At 38.9% G+C, this 17,117-nt stretch overlaps 1 protein-coding gene across 8 annotated transcripts in view; it reads left to right on the top strand.

Annotated features, from left to right (window-relative positions):
• ST3GAL6 (ST3 beta-galactoside alpha-2,3-sialyltransferase 6) overlaps positions 1–17,117 on the top strand; it is a 78,323-nt gene that overhangs the window by 14,358 nt on the left and 46,848 nt on the right. For 4 of the 8 annotated variants that reach the window (XR_005019653.1, XM_036849838.1, XM_036849837.1 and 1 more), the window contains exon 2: positions 6,433–6,593. The exons of 3 other annotated variants lie outside the window; for them this stretch is intronic. The gene's annotated coding sequence lies outside the window, so the exon portion shown is untranslated. The remainder of the gene's footprint in view (positions 1–6,432; positions 6,594–17,117) is intronic. One more of the 8 variants, XM_036849831.1, reaches the window with a different exon arrangement.

Raw genomic sequence — 17,117 nt, 5'->3', positions numbered from 1 at the left:
TCTATAATATACATATTATTTAATTGAAAAATAATAAGAGAGTACACTTTGAAACTACAGTTAAGAGGTTAGAATGAGGCAAAATGTTATGTTCGGTATGTTTAATCGTCTATGTTTTTATGGACTTGCCTTGAGAGCATCTGTGTTGTCAGCTCAGACAGTCCTTGTTCCTTGAGAGCTTGTGCCATGTGACGGATGGGTAATACGTATCTGTGTTGGATGGATGGATGGACAGACGGGCAAGTGGATGATGGAGCTGCTCCATTTGCTTGGCCCGTTATTTCACTGAACTACTGCTAGGATGATTTTCAGTGGAGTTCAGAGCTGCCTCCTGAAGCCTGGGTAGGTTTTCCTAAGCCCTGGGGGTTTTCTTGGGCTGGAGACCAGGGATGTAGAAGAAGTGATATCTCCTTGACTCTCTCCTGTGGAATGTGCTGAAACATTTGGCTAATTGTGACCATGGAGTCCAACAGTCTGACTCCATTGTGATCCCCAGTGCGCTGGAGTTACTTCTTTCAATGGAAACCCAGATTTCTTTTTTTTTTATTCACCTTCTTGGGGGTGGTGTACACTTCTTTGGAAATCTGCTAGGAGAAGAGATGTTTCTTCCCCCTCCCTTCAAAGACAATGCTCTTACTCAAATTTCCTTTGCTCCTTCTAGACTAGGTTTTGTTTTGCTTTGTTTTGTTTTTGGCTGAGCTGTGCCTTGCAGGATCTTAGTTCCCCAACCAGGGATTGAACCCCGGTCTTGGCAGGGAAAGCGCCAAGTCCTAACCACCGGACTGCCAGGGAATTCCCGAGACTAGGTTGTTTTATAGTGTAAAGAATGCAGCCATTAGTAAACATTTATCCATATTTTAAAACATCTGCCTTTTGAGGTTTTCTCAGATTCTTCTTTATAGAAAATGATGCTAAAGGGATAGGAAACCCATAGACAAGTCTTCACTTATTTGTAGACTTGACTTCAGTTTATGCTGGATGATAAACCTTGTTACAATGTCCTTGAGCTAAGAATTTTCACTAATGTAAATAGATCATTGTGTATAGTCACACTGTTTATGGGTCTAAAGACTTCAGGGTGAAAGACCTGGCATTTCATTGTTTTGCTTAATTGTCCACTTTATTCAACATTGACTCTGGCTTATAGTAGGCACTTCCCAGTCCCTCAGTTCTAAAGAGAAATTTGGTTATCTTTCTGTGGGGTTGTACCTTGGATTATTTTCTGGCCAAAACACTGAACAAAGCATTCCAGAGAAACCTTTGGTTTGTTTATCTACTTGCTCAAATGCTCTAACTTTTCTGTCAGTGTGGTTATCAGAAAAAGAAAGTAATTGTAAGAAGGCTATTTTCAGCATCCACTTTTTCTTCAGTGTGTTTTGTTTTCAGCAGGATGAGTATAGATTCACCTTACCTAGAAATGTACTTTCTTATTTAAAATACTATTAACTTTCCGTTTTCAGAGGGTCGTGGTATTTTAAACATCTACGTATTTTTAAACAACTTGAATGATCAAAGTTTATGTTTTAGAAAAAAGACTATGCAAAAGTGAAATTTCAGTTTTAAAGTATTTCTAGCAATTTGTAAGATTCACTGTCTTAGTAAACTGTTTTTTCTAGATTGGAAAAAAAAAAGATTTTGCTCCAAAATGACATTTAGATTAGCAGTTCTCTGAAAACAACCTAAATGTCTGCTGGTAGGGAATGGAAAGCTTTGTGATATATTTGGTTGATAGGATACGCTACAGAACTTAAAAAGAATGAACAAAACCTTTATGCATCAATATGGATGGACCTCAAAACCAAAAGTGTAGAGTGAAAAACGCAAATTTCAGAATACTATGTATTTGTTATGTCAATGTTAAACATTACTTTAAACAATATTATATACCACATAATGTTTATGAATGCATGTGGGTGTGTACACGTGTGTGAATAAAAAGTAGATAAATTTGTAATAGTGGTTGCCTCTCAGAGAAGAGGAACATGGTAAGGAGGGGAACATAAATCTCCATTAAAAAAAAATCCCTGAGAAGATATGGTTATTTTGGTTAATGGGTTAATGGGCATTTGTTATATTAACATTTGGACTTCTGTTAACGGTTTTTTTAAAAAAAAAAATTTATTGATTGATTTATTTGGTTGCGCTGCATCTTAGTTGTGGCTCACCTTCTCCTTAGTTGTGGTACATGGGCTCCTTAGTTGTGGCATGCAAACTCTTAGTTGAGGCATGCATGTGGGATCTAGTTCCCTGACCAGGGATTGAACCTGGGCCCCCTGCATTGGGAGTACGGGCTCTTAACCGCTGCGCCACCAGGGAAGTCCCAGTTAACATTTTTGTAATGAAAAAATTCCATGTAATATTTCCTAATGAAATAGATTCCAACCTAGGAGCCATACATTTATCAAGACTCTGGGAATGAGACTGAAGCTATTCCAATACATCTATATTTCACAATATTATTCTGTGAAAAATGAAAATTGACAGAATGAATCTTGAAGATGAGGAAAGCTCCAAGTTGATCTGGCTCCTGGAAAGCTAGAATAGCTTACAGATTCAGAACAAAGAGCCTGGCAGCCAACTGCCTAGCCCAATCCCTGGCTTGATAACTAACTTTGAGACCTTGGGCAAGTTAACTTCTCTAAGCCTCTCAGTTTCCTCATTTACAGAATTAGAATAACAGGCCCATCTCAGCACTGTTGTGAGGGTTCTATGAGTTCATGCATGTAGTAGGCATGCAACAAAGATTAGCTCTTATCATTTTCATGCTTACTCCTATTATCAGCAACCTCAGTTCTTCCGGTGAACTGTTTTCATTTTCACTTCAGAATCTTCGCAAATGCTGTTTCCTCTGCCTGGGATGCTTTTCATTTCCACCCTGATTTCTTCTGGTTAACTCCTTCTCAGAGGAGTTCTCTGTGAATTTTCTCAAATTCCTCTGAGAAGCTCCCTGTCCTTCCCCACCTGGGTCAGTTTCTTGTCAGACCATAAATGTAATTTAATACTTACTTACATAGTAATAACTCTAAGTAATATTACTTAATAGTAATAACAACTACTTGCTAATTTCTGCTTCCCTCCTGGATTGTAGACTGTTTTTCTTCACTTCTGTATCTTCAGTGCCTACGACAAGGGCTGGCATTAGGAAATTAATTATTGACTAAATCAGCAAAGTTATAGTAGAGGTAAAAACTTTCAGAGTTAATTTTACTAGGAAATGAATTTACTCCCTTTGCCTAGAGGATTAATGTAGCTAGTATTTGGAACTAAATCTAGGACTATGTGATTTAATAAAAAAATATGTATCACATGTACTGGTTTATTTGTAATAATAATTATAAGATACCCCAAATTAAGATTCGCATCATATTTGTAATTTGACTTTGGAGGGTCATCTGATGGATAGTAACATAAGTATCATCACATACTTTCATTTACTGTGGAAAGCAGGAACATTTCCAACACTTTAATCTTAAGATTTGATACATGCTCTTCTGATCGTTTACCCTCAAGCTAACTCACCTTTTTCTTTTAAAAGTAGCAAAAAGAGGAATTAACAAACAGGAAATGATACTTCTCAAGGAGCAGAATAAGCTAGGTTCTTTCAGAATAAACTGATGTAATAAGTAGCTTGAAAAAAAGGGCTTTTGTAAGTCAGATGGAATGTTACTTATAACTTTTAAGCAAACTGTAAAACAGTAAAGGCTTTGGAAGGGGAACTTACAGAGTAGGAGGAAAGACAGGAAACTGGTTCCTTCTTAGTTGTGGGTTTATTTACTCTGGGAGAGAAACCTAAGAAGGCTTTAAAATTTGAGGAAGGTCTGTGTGTTCAGATATTAGCATATTTCCCCAGGAAAGACATCACACAGAAGTTTGAACTGATTAAAAGCCCAAATTTATGAGATAAGTAGGGAGCTGAGCAAAATATGAACAAGAAAGAAACTTTCAAAGCATTGAAAGAATTTTTTGACCCAGATAGGGTGGTGGGGAGGTGAAATTTCAGGGCTAGGAAAATAATGCAAGGCCCTACATTGAAAAAGAAGACTACAAATGTAGGCTTAGGAGTCTACCCCCGCCACCTTTGGAGGCAAATGATTTTGTAACACAAATCACTGGGAAAAATTACTTTATAGCCATATTTTGTCTTATCCTACTTCTCTGTTAACTATTGTACACTGAAATCATAAGTAACTGCATTTTTAATGCTGAGCATATACTCATTCATTCATTCATTCATCAGGACACGCTGCTTATTTGGTTTCAGTTATTTACCAAACTTGGAGTAAAAGCATCATTTTAAAATCCTTTTTTAATTGAAATGAAACATGTATTCTTTAAAATTGTACAAAATTAGTTATTGTTCAAAAGTATCACCTGGGGGGTACTGGATACCACCATACACCTTTTTTTTTTTTTTTTTTTTTAATTTGAAGGTGTGTGCCTGCAAAATTCTGCTAATAACTACTTTACCTATTTATTAATCATCTGCCCCAAAATCAGGGTTGGAGTACTTTTGAAGCCATATGGTTAGAAGACTGCACTTTGGAAAACACTGGTTTAAATAACATTCTAATGCTTGTAACCAAGCTACATCAGCATTGGCACCACCTGGGAACTTGCTAGAAATACAGATTCTTAGGCCCCACCTGCCCTACCGAATAAGGATCTACATTTTAACAAGATGCTCAGGTGATGTTAATGGACATTAAAGTTTATTAAGCACTACTATCCAAAGCCCTCCCAAGTGGTTTTTATTTTTTATTTTTTTAAATTAATTAATTTTTCTCCAAGTGGTTTTTAAAACAGAGTATCTTTAGTAACAAGTGACTCATTATCCAGCAATGGAACCTGTATTATCTTTAGGCAACCTAAGCAAGTTCTTCCCTGCGGAGCTCAAAGCTAAGTCCTTGAATATTGCATTCACTGGCCTTGGCTTAACTCCCCATAGCATTCAGTACCAGGCTAATGCCTCTTTTTCATGAAAGCCATACAGACATGAGAATAGCCATTTTTGTTTTCCTTCCTTGATTTAAGCTTCTCCAGGTGTAACTAAATCCCCATCTCTCTAGCTGTTCCTGGTGTGACATTGTTTGGGGTTTCTTTACTAACGTTTCTATTTCAAATTTGTGATTGCTCCTTTACTCCAGCTGGTAGTAACTAGTAGTAGGTTGAAGATCATAGGAACCCAGGAGTTGTACTTTCTATACATTTAGGGAGAATGATTTTGAGGCTCAACTTTATCATTACCCGTAATTTCCTTAGGTTCAAAATTCTGTCTCGTGGTGGAGACTTCTATTATAATAATTGCCACTAAAGAGCACCGCTTTGCCTTTCTTCTCATTTCTAAATGCACCAACTGCTTAGCACTTCAAAAGTGAAATGCATATAGAGATATATGAAAATAAGCATTTTCAATTTCTCCATAAATTTTAAACTTTTAAGAAAAAAAGTCCCCTGTAATCCACAATTCAGCACATCAACTGATTTCTTTTTTCTCTGTCTTTCAGTAATGTGTTACCACACATACATCTAACACGTGGAAATAATCTTAATGTACTCAGCTTTTTAAAACTTTCTTCACTTGGTAGAATCTAAATATTTTTTCATGTTACTCTATGATTTTCATAATTAAGCATAATCGCCTTCTTATTGTAGGACATCAGTTCATCAGTGAGTTCTGAAATAAAATATTTGCCATATTTTTGTTGGTTTTGTTTTTTGATATTTGTTTCCTAAAAATTTTTTTAAAATGACACTTTCTACTAACCCAAGAAATACAGAGCATGCAGTTTTATTTGTTTTGTTTGTTTTTGTATCAGGGTTATTTAGTCTTGTGTAAGAAAAGCTATAGCAGGAGCATTTCAGATTTTTTTTTTTCAAAAGTTTTTGGAGAAAGTGGCCCATGGCACATTGTTAAAGTAGTTGCTGTTCTAACTTCCCACGCTTCCTTTCCCCTCACTTCCTTCTGGATATTTTTGTTCTTCTTGACCTCCTCCACATTCTCCTGTCTCCCTCCCTCCCCTTCTTCTTCAGAAGGTTTTCCAGCAGCTCCTCCTTCTCTCACCTCTGCATTGAACAATAAAGCTGTGTGTACGTGTGGAGAGAAGCTGAAAAAGAAGACAGATGGTTCTTTCATTACCGGGTTGCTCTGGATTAATTGAGCTGGATATGTTATTTTTTTCAAGGAGACTAAGCTGGATCCCGTGGATAACCAGTCATGGGCTACAGTCATGTAATATATGCAGCCGGTTTTGCTGTTGGATTTTTTTTGTTTTGTTTTTGGTAATTACATCATCCTGCAGAGCATTTTGGGAGGGGCCAGTAGTGAGTTTACTAAAGTAGTATTTTCATTCAAAATTTTTTTTAATGGCTTAAGATTTTTCTCGGGGAGCCAAACCATCCTTATAATCATGCTACCTTTGTGTTTTATTTCAGCACTTACAAGTGAAGAAGCAGCACGACCTTTTGCCTTGGATAATTTCTAGTGCAGAGGCTCCGACAATTTAGCAGCGGCCTTCTGGGCCTCCGGCACCCTTACCACATTCTACATCCTCAGGGGACAGAGGGCCTTTGGGAACAGACCCCTAAAAGAGTAGGTAAGCAAAGGCAACAGGACTGTCTTCTCAGACTTCCTAGCTGTTAAGTTGGAACACTTGAAATATTTTTATACAGTGTTTCCCTCTGGCAGGTGACTTTACCCTCTCCTTCTTTGTATACAGCTGCCTGTTAATTTATCTCTTACTAGCTTAACAGCTGGCCGGAGGGCCTATGAAACTACATATTAGGTAACCAGTGACTCTATAGCATATCCCAAAATTGAGCTATGAAAGTTTTAATTATTATTTTTATTCTCAGTCTAAATGGGCCTTTTTGGGACTGTTCTAAACCAACATGGAAGTGAAAGAGTAAGTAAACTGAAGTTACAACTAGAATATTACATGCATCGCAACTATTGTAGTAAGTGCTGTTAACCAGCTGTGTTACAATGAACTCTAGTTCCCTCTCTGTCTTTAATGCTACAATTAATAATAATTTCATTGAAGTACCTTAATATAATTTGTGTGTATATTCTCCTTACTATGCCTGGAATCCCATGTACAAATTTACACCTGTTTATAAATTCATTCTGAAAAGCTCTGGAGCTCAAATGTCTTCTAGGAATTAGCTCCATGTTTTACCCATGAATCCATAGCCTTTCTGATTTGTTGAGGTTCATCAGAGAACAATTATTCTACTAGCAAATTTGTTACGTTACTACTTTGTTTGGAAATCATTTTATGAAGGACACTTATTGACTTGCAGTATTATGCTTTAGTACTATTGGTACATCTGGGCATTTACAGTGGTTTTGGGATTTAGTCCTTGGGAATCTCTTGAGCTCTTCATTGTTCATACCAAGATTATGAGTGGATTCAAAGTCCTTCCCTAGTGTCCTGAGGCACTGGTCTTGCAGAACTTTTGAGCACCGTGAATGTGGGCTGAAGGTAGGGCTGGAGCTTCAGGTTTCTTACTGCCAGAAACATCTTAATTGAAGGAAATCTGGGCTATAATCATCTTGGAGATTTCTGGAACTGCCTTTCCTGTCAATCTATACATCTCCTTGCATCAAGAATATGGAAATATTTTGAGTCCTTATAGCCTAATGGTGAAGAGCATGGGTTCTGCTATGTGCCTGGGTTCAAATCCCAGCTCCATCGCTTACTACTTGGGTATCCTTGGGTACATTATAACTTCTCTGTGCTTTAGTGTCGTCATCTGTATGATAGGAATGACCTTTCTTAAGGGATGTTTTTGAGGATTAAAAGAATTATATACCAAGAGCATTTAGAAGAGTTTCGTCACATAAGTGTTCAGAAAATTTAACCTAGTTGTATTGCCATCTGTTGTGCTGTTTTTTCTTCTTCCTCCATTCTCTAGTCTAGGGCTAACAGGTATTCAACTCTTCATCCTTACCTTGTTAGATGTTGCTGACTGACCCTGGCATTTGCTTCTGAGCCTAGAGCACCATATTTGAATCCTTCTCAACGTTTTAATGGATCCAAATCAGAGTGTAAGGTGAAAACTATTTGCCAAATCAGATTATTTGTAAAGTTCTTGATTTTCTTTCTTGCTTCAAGACATAAAGTTGATATGCTGATTACAAACCTAGGTTGTTTGGTTTTACTAGGACTCAGAGCAGTTTTATTATGAAAAGCATAGAAAGGTATGGCTTCTATAGCCAGAAATAGAGTCTAAGATGAGTTTTGCTAATGAATTACTATTATCTTGAATGCCTTTTGTTTTACATTTAGAAGCAGATGGGTAAGCCTTCCTATCACAGATACTTTGAAATGTTTAAATAAATGTGGAGAAATTATAGCGTAGTAATGGAAGCTTAATTTTCTTTTTTTTTTTTTTTTGTGGCTCTTATTGTACACTGTCATGAATTCTTCAGTATCTTTACCAGGATGTTATGAAGTTAGTTTTGCTTTTTTTTAATAAATTTATTTATTTTTGGCCGCGTTGGGTCTTCGTTGCTGCGCGCGGGCTTTTTCTAGTCGTGGTGAGCAGGGGCTACTCTTTGTTGCAGTGCGCGGGCTTCTCATTGTGGTGGCTTCTCTTGTTGCAGAGCACGGGCTCTAGGCACGTGGGCTCAGTAGTTGTGTCTCACAGTGCAGGCTCAGTAGTTGTGGTGCGCCGGCTTAGTTGCTCTGCAGCATATGGGATCTTCCCGGACCAAGGCTCGAACCCATGTCCCCTGCATTGGCAGGCAGATTCTTAACCACTGCACCACCAGGGAAGTCCCCTGAAGTTAGTTTTTTAGTGAAGCCTTGGTGTATGGGCAGCTTATACTTTATTAGTTTTAAAAGCAGAATTAAAAACAAGACTAGGAGAGTCCTTACCATGTGCCAGATATTTTTCTAAGTGCTTTATATTTACAACTTATATAGCTCTATTAGGTACTATCTTTATTCCCATTTTACAGGTGAGGTATAAAGAGGTTAAGAAACTTCCTAGGGTCATACATCTAGACAGAGGTAAAGCTGAGACTCAAACCCAGGGTGTCTGATTGCTAAGCAGACAACCTTAACACCTAATTGCGCTGCTACCTGCAGAGAAGAAATTACATGAAGAAGATGATGAGAAGGAAGATGGAAGGGCCAAATGAAAGAAGTCGTAAATGCCAGGCTAAGTGATTTTATGTGTATTTGGCAGACAATGGGATAACACTGAAGGTTTTCCTGTGGGGTGGATGACAAAATGAGAACTGGGCTTGCTTTGAGGAGTTTATGCCAGCGCAGCACATGGGCTGATTTAAAGGGAAGATAGATTAGAGATCATTGCTAGTAGCTGAGAAGTAATGAGACCATGGGTTTAGGAAATAGGATTAAGATAAGAGCTTGAGAACACCTGTATTTAGGTGTGCCAAGGAGGAAGAGAAAGATTTAGAAGCTCAGGCAGCAGGAGTGAGACGCAGGGCCACCCGAGGGAGGTGTTTCAGGAATTGAAAACCATAGAGATTTGAGAAGATTGGAATGAAATGAAGACTAGTGGGTTATTGTTGTGTACCCATGATGAGCCCGGAATCATGCTGGAGGAAAATCCACATAAAAGTGTTCTCCTGCACTGCCAACTCTGCTACTTATGAGTGAGGTCACCTTTGGCAAGTTTTTACTTTTTTCTAAATCCTGTCTGCTTCTTCTGTAACGTGGTGACATACATAAGACCTTACTCTGTCTAAATGCCCTGAACTCTTGCAGTCTTTCCAGCTCTAAGATCTGTAATTCCTGGGTCCCAGGTATGAATAGCAATAATTGGAAATGTTGTTGTGAGTGAGTGGTGATGCAGTTGGCCCTTTTAGGTGAATCAGGAGGGGATGCAGGATGAAGTGTGTGTCATGTAGATGTAATCTGTATATTTTCTCTCAAAAATAGCAGTGGTGATACTGGTAGTAGATGGAAGGTGGAAGGATAAGGCTGTAAACAATATAGGAATGAAAATATCCAGGGAATTTACAGAGAGACCACAAATATCCCCTAGAATGATGATGGAAATTTTTCTCAAAGCCGCTTATTTTCAAAGAGAGTCTCACTAGTTTGTTCAGGGGAAATTTTGTTGATTGGAAATTTTAAAAGGTCAAGCCCAAAAGACTCTTAAAAGAGGTAGCATGGACCTTAGAATGAGCTTTTAGTTCCTCTCAACAACTGTTTTTTGTGAAGCCCTGACCCTCTCCATGGGCTATGATTCCTCTTTCTTCTGACCTTCTCCAGCAGTGCTTCTCAAACACACAGATCACCTGGGGATCTTGTTAAAATGCACATTTGACTCAGTAGATCAAGGGGTGGAGCTGAGATTCTGCAGCTCTACCAAGTTCCCAGGTGATGCCAATACTGTTACCAAATGCAAGTTTGTGTGCCCAACGCACAGTGAGGCCAAATAAACCGAAGTTTCGGAGTTTGGAACAGAGAAAGGTTTATTGCGGGGCCAAGCGAGGAGAACAGGTGGCTTGTGTTCAAAAACCCCAAACTCCCCGATGGTTTTTGGGGAGAAGTTTTTATAGGCAAAATTTGGGTTGAGGGCTGCAGGGTGTGTGAATTTCTTCTGATTGGTTGGTGAGGTAACAGGGTGGTGCTCCAGAACTCTTGTGCTCAGCCTGAAGTTACCATCCTCCACCTGGGTGGGGGCCTTAGTTCCTGCAGAAGAATTCAAAGATATATTGTTGTGTATATTCCTTGAGGAGGAACCAGGACCCTGCCCCAAGGCTGCACTATTGTTTCTTGATTGCTCCTCCCTTGTTTCTGCATGCCCTCCCTTGTTTCTGCATCCCCTCCCTTCCCTAATTAGCAACTGTTTGAATCTGCCCTTTGGAACTCAGGGAAGGTCTACGAGGCAGAATGAAGCCTATTTCCTACAAACAAGAAATGGGGGACACAGAAAGGTTTTGTACCAGGGAGGGACCCACAGGGTCCTGCTTGGTTTCAATACTGCTGGTTTGTGGACCACACTCTGAGGAGCAGGGGCCTAAAATATTTAATTTTACTTCCCACTACAGATAATCATAGTCATCTTGGAACAGTGTAACTTCCCTCGCCAGACTGTGAGCTCTGTTTGCCATGTCTTAAAATAGACTACACATGCATAATGAACGCTCAATAGTAATAGATTAATCCATTCTTACCCCTGTCAGTGATTTGTATTATTCAGTGGTGTCAATAATTTGAATTGTTACAGATAGGGGATTTTTCCTTTTAACTGAGCAATTGAAGCAAATCTGTTGTTCAGAAATAGGCACCGGAATGTAATATAAAATTTTCATATAAAGTTAAAAATACATTTACTATATGACCCATGAAAACACATGCCTACCCAAAGTCTTGTGCTTGAATTTTCAATGTAGTGATGCCAAAATCTCGGCCTCTGTGCTCTGGTGCCAAATTGAATCTTGGAGACACTTTTGGGTGAAATAAAAAAGAATAGCTTTATTGCTTTGCCAGGCAAAGGGGAACACAGAAGGCTCAGCTCCACCTGGGAGGATTTGGTGAGGAGTTCTATAGCAGTAGTTCAAGGGTGGGGTTGCTGATAAGGATCAGGGTGTGTGCAGGGCCTATACTCCTTTAATCTAGCCTCATGTGGTCTTCTGATGAGTTTTGAGGTTATCATACTGTGATCTTCTCTCTGGAACATCTTGCATTTTGTGGGTGTTTTAGTTTTTCACCATTGAGGACAATGTTGGCTGTGGGTTTGTCATATATGGCCTTTCTTATGATTGTGGGTGTTTTAGTTCTACAGAAGAGCTTAAAGATATTGTTATGTGTGTCCCTTGAGGCAGAACCAGGACTCTGTTCCAAGCAGGCTGCACCACTGTTTCTTGACTGTTCCTCCCTTGACTCTGCATCCTCTCCCTTCCCTGATTAGCAACTGTTGGAATCTACCCTTAGGAACTCAGGGAAGGTCATGGAGGCTAGAGCCTGTTCCCTACAAACAAGGAACAGGGGACACAGAAATGCTTCCATGCCCAGGGGCCCCACAGGGTCCTGCTTGGTTTCAGTAGCTGTATTTATAATAACTAAAACCAAAAAGTAACCAAATGTTTATTAACTGGTTAATTGATAAACAAATTGTGATTGTGGTGTAGCCATACAATGGATTACTACTTAGCAATGTCATCTGATTTAAAAACGTGCACAACCTAGAAGCTGAGAATTATGTTTTATTCAGTGCCCTATCTGAGTACTATAACCTGAGAGACAGCGCCTTAGATAGCTCTGAGGACCTGTTCCAAAGAGGTAAGGGAGAAGCCAGGATATAGAGGAGTTTTTTCTGAAACAAACCTACAGACGTAGTTGAACATCAAAAGATTACTGCTAAAAAACAGACATCTCAAGTTAATGATTTTAGTACTTTTCTATGTGTGGGAAGATGCAAAGTCTGGACTCATTGAAATTATTCCTTTGATATACATCTTAACTGTCTAGGGCCCATATCCTGTTTTTCTCCACTTCAGGGTGTACTGTTGGGGGACGGGGGGTGTTGGAGGGGGCGGTGGCTGCAGTGGCTGATGGTTTGCTGGTGGGCAACATTGCTGTTTGCTGAAATGGTAGGCAACTTTTTTTTCTTGTCCACAGCAATAAAAAGGAAAAAGGCATGAATTCCTGGTAGAAGTAACAACATGAACAATTTTTTTCAAAAGCATTATACTAATATAAATAAACCAGAAATAAGATACATACTGTATGATTCCATTTATATGAACTTTTAGAGAAAACAGAAGTATAGTGATAAACAGATCAGGGGCCAGGAACTAGGGGAAGAGAGTTGGCTGCAAAGAGGGACAACACAGGAACTTTTAGGCTTGTTGGAAATGTTTAGTATGATTTTGGTGATTGTTACACAACCATACAGATTTGTCAAAACTCATGAAATTGTACACTTAAAATTGGTGGATTTTATTATAATTTTCTTCTCTCTATACAGTTAATTTTAATTTAATTAATTTTTTAAAAGTTTATTTATTTTTGGCTGCTTTGGGTCTTCATTGCTGCGTGCGGGCTTTCTCTAGTTGTGGTGAGCAGGGGCTACTCTTCACTGCGGTGCGCGGGCTTCTCATTGTGGTGGCTTCTCTTGTTGCAGAGCACAGGCTCTAGGCACGCGGGTTTCAGTAGTTGTGGCATGTGGGCTCAGTAGTTGTGGCTCGAGGGCTCTAGAGCACAGGCTCAGTAGTAGTGGCTCATGGACCCAGTTGCTCCACGGCATGTGGAATATTCCCAAAGCAGGGATCAAATCCGTGTCCCCTGCACTGGCAGGCAGACTCTCAACCACTGCACCACAAGGGACGTTCCACAGTTAATTTTAAAAATTGGCCACCATCATTAACCTGTTAACAATATCTATTACTCTTTAGAGTCTATCTTATCAATAGGACATTAATATAAGAAATAGAGAAAATTTCCACTCTGGGAAAAGAAATGGGTCTCTGGGAGAAAATATGAATAAATAGTAGGATCATAAGAAGTTCCCTTAAAAGCTTCTTTGTGTATTTTCAACGAAGCTGAGGCTAAAGGGAGAGATCTTGAAAACAGGAACTTCAGTTCATTTATTTTTTTTTTTTTTTTTTTTTTTTTTTAAATGAGTTGCCTGTCTTTTGATCACTGAGTTTACGAGCTTTTTTTTTTTTTTTTTTTTTTTTAACTTTTGAGTTTATTTATTTATTTATTTATGGCTGTGTTGGGTCTTCGTTTCTGTGCGAGGGCTTTCTCTAGTTGCGGCAAGTGGGGGCCACTCTTCATCGCCGTGCGCGGGCCTCTCACTATCGTGGCCTCTCTTGTTGCGGAGCACAGGCTCCAGACGCGCAGGCTCAGCAACTGTGGCCCACGGGCCCAGTTGCTCCGCGTCACGTGGGATCTTCCCAGACCAGGGCTCGAACCCGCGTCCCCTGCATTGGCAGGCAGACTCTCAACCACTGCGCCACCAGGGAAGCCCCAGTTCATTTATTTTTAACATCTAATACAGTGTGCTATTAGCTGAATGATTTTAGTCTGTCCTGCTGCACTATTAAGAAACAAAATTCTGCTGAAACATCATTTCTCTTCTTTTTATATTCTTTGCAGTGAGCATACCCATTTTGGGGGCAGGATTTGGTCATCTGCTTCGGCAGTGACAGCTTAGCTTTTATTAGCTGAAAAGATCTATCTACATATGCTGAGGATGAAATCTGGGAAAAGCATTGGCTTTCTTTTATTTATATTTTAAATTTTACTTATTTATTTTTTATACAGCAGGTTCTTAGTAGTTATCTATCTTATACACATCAGTGTATACATGTCAATCCCAATCGCCCAATTCATCACACCACCATCCCTACTGCACCGGGGTTTTCCCCCCTTGGTGTCCATACGTTTGTTCTCTACATCTGTGTCTCAACTTCTGCCCTGCAAACCGGTTCATCTATACCATTTTTCTAGGTTCCACATACATGCGTTAATATACGATATTTGTTTTTCTCTTTCTGACTTACTTCACTCTGTATGACAGTCTCTAGATCTATCCACGTCTCAACAAATGACTCAATTTCGTTCCTTTTTATGGCTGAGTAATATTCCATTGTATATATGTACCACAACTTCTTTATCCATTCGTCTGTTGATGGGCATTTAGGTTGCTTCCATGACCTGGCTATTGTAAATAGCGCTGCAATGAACACTGGGGTGCATGTGTCTTTTTGAATTACGGTTTTCTCTGGGTAAATGCCCAGTAGTGGGATTGCTGGATCATATGGTAATTCTATTTTTAGTTTTTTAAGGAACCTCCATATTGTTCTCCATAGTGGCTGTATCAATTTACATTCCCACCAACAGTGCAAGAGGGTTCCCTTTTCTCCACACCCTCTCCAGTACTTATTGCTTGTAGATTTTCTGATGATACCCATTCTAACTGGTGTGAGGTGATACCTCATTGTAGTTTTGATTTGCATTTCTCTAATAATTAGTGATGTTGAGCAGCTTTTCATGTGCTTCTTGGCCATCTGTATGTCTTCTTTGGAGAAATGTCTATTTAGGTCTTCTGCCCATTTTTGAATTGGGTTGTTTGTTTCTTTAATATTGAGCTGAAAGAGCTGTTTATATATTTTGGAGATTAATCCTTTGTCCGTTGATTCGTTTGCAAATATTTTCTCCCATTCTGAGGGTTGTCTTTTTGTCTTGTTTATGGTTTCCTTTGCTGTGCAAAAGCTTTTAAGTTTCATTAGGTCCCATTTGTTTATTTTTGTTTTTATTTCCATTACTCTAGGAGGTGGATCAAAAAAGATCTTGCTGTGATTTATGTCAAAGAGTGTTCTTCCTATGTTTTCCTCTAAGAGTTTTATAGTGTCCGGTCTTACATTTAGGTCTCGAATCCATTTTGAGTTTATTTTTGTGTATGGTGTTAGGGAGTATTCTAATTTCATTCTTTTACATGTAGCTGTCCAGTTTTCCCAGCACCACTTATTGAAGAGACTGTCTTTTCTCCATTGTATATCTTTGCTTCCTTTGTCACAGATTAGTTGACCATAGGTGCATGGGTTTATCTCTGGGCTTTCTATCTTGTTCCATTGATCTATGTTTCTGTTTTTGTGCCAGTACCATATTGTCTTGATTACTGTAGCTTTGTAGTATAGTCTGAAGTCAGGGAGTCTGATTCCTCCAGCTCCGTTTTTTCCCCTCAAGACTGCTTTGGCTATTCGGGGTCTTTTGTGTCTCCATACAAATTTTAAGATGATTTGTTTTAGTTCCGTAAAAAATGCCATTGGTAATTTGATAGGGATTGCATTGAATCTGTAGATTGCTTTGGGTAGTATAGTCATTTTCACAATATTGATTCTTCCAATCCAAGAACATGGTATATATCTCTCCATCTGTTGGTATCATCTTTGATTTCTTTCATCAGTGTCTTACAGTTTTCTGCATACAGGTCTTTTGTCTCCTTAGGTAGGTTTATTCCTAGGTATTTTATTCTTTTTGTTGCAATGGTAAATGGGAGTGTTTCCATAATTTCTCTTTCATATTTTTCATCATTAGTGTATAGGAATGCAAGAGATTTCTGTGCATTAATTTTGTATCCTGCAACTTTACCAAATTCATTGATTAACTCTAGTAGTTTTCTGGTGGCATTTTTAGGATTCTCTATGTATAGTATATCATGTCATCTGCAAACAGTGACAGTTTCACTTCTTCTTTTCCAGTTTGTATTCCTTTTATTTCTTTTTCTTCTCTGATTGTCGTGGCTAGGACTTCCAAAACTATGTTGAATAATAGTGGTGAGAGTGGACATCCTTGTCTCGTTCCTGATCTTAGAGGAAATGCTTTCAGTTTTTCACCGTTGAGAATGATGTTTGCTGTGGGTTTGTCGTATATGGCCTTTATTATGTTGAGGTAGGTTCCCTCCATGCCCACTTTCTGGACAGTTTTTATCATAAATAGGTGTTGAATTTTGTCAGAAAGCATTTTCTGCATCTATTGAGATGATCATATGGTTTTTATTGTTCAGTTTGTTAATATTGTGTATCACATTGATTGATTTGTGTATATTGAAGAATCCTTGCATCCCTGGGATAAATCCCACTTGATCATGGGGTATGATCGTTTTAATGTGTTGTTGGATTCTGTTTGCTATTATTTTGTTGAGGATTTTTGCATCTATACTCATCTGTAATATTGGTAAGTAATTTTCTTTTTTTGTAGTATCTCTGTCTGGTAGTATCAGGATGATGGTGGCCTCGTAGAATGAGTTTGGGAGTATTCCTTCCTCTGCAATTTTTTGGAAGAGTTTGAGAAGGATGGGTGTTAGCTCTTCTCTAAATGTTTGATAGAATTAACCTGTGAAGGCATCCGGTCCTGGACTTTTGTTTGTTGGAAGATTTTTTTTTTTAATAAATTAAAAAATAATATTTATTTTTGGTTGTGTTGGGTCTTTGTTGCTGCACGCAGGCTTTCTCTAGTTGCGGTGAGCAGGGGCTACTCTTCATTGTGGTGCACAGGCTTCTCATTGCTTCCCTAGTTGTGGAGTACGGGCTCTAGGCGCACATGCTTCAGTAGTTGTGGCTTGCGGACTGTAGAGTGCAGGCTCAGTAGTTGTGGCACACAGGCTTAGTTGCTCTGCAGCATGTG

This window comes from Balaenoptera musculus, chromosome 4 (genome assembly GCF_009873245.2).
Source record: "Balaenoptera musculus isolate JJ_BM4_2016_0621 chromosome 4, mBalMus1.pri.v3, whole genome shotgun sequence".
Lineage (NCBI taxonomy): Eukaryota > Metazoa > Chordata > Mammalia > Artiodactyla > Balaenopteridae > Balaenoptera > Balaenoptera musculus.
Note: the sequence above shows the minus strand (reverse complement) of the source record. Positions and strands in the feature narration are given on the sequence as shown.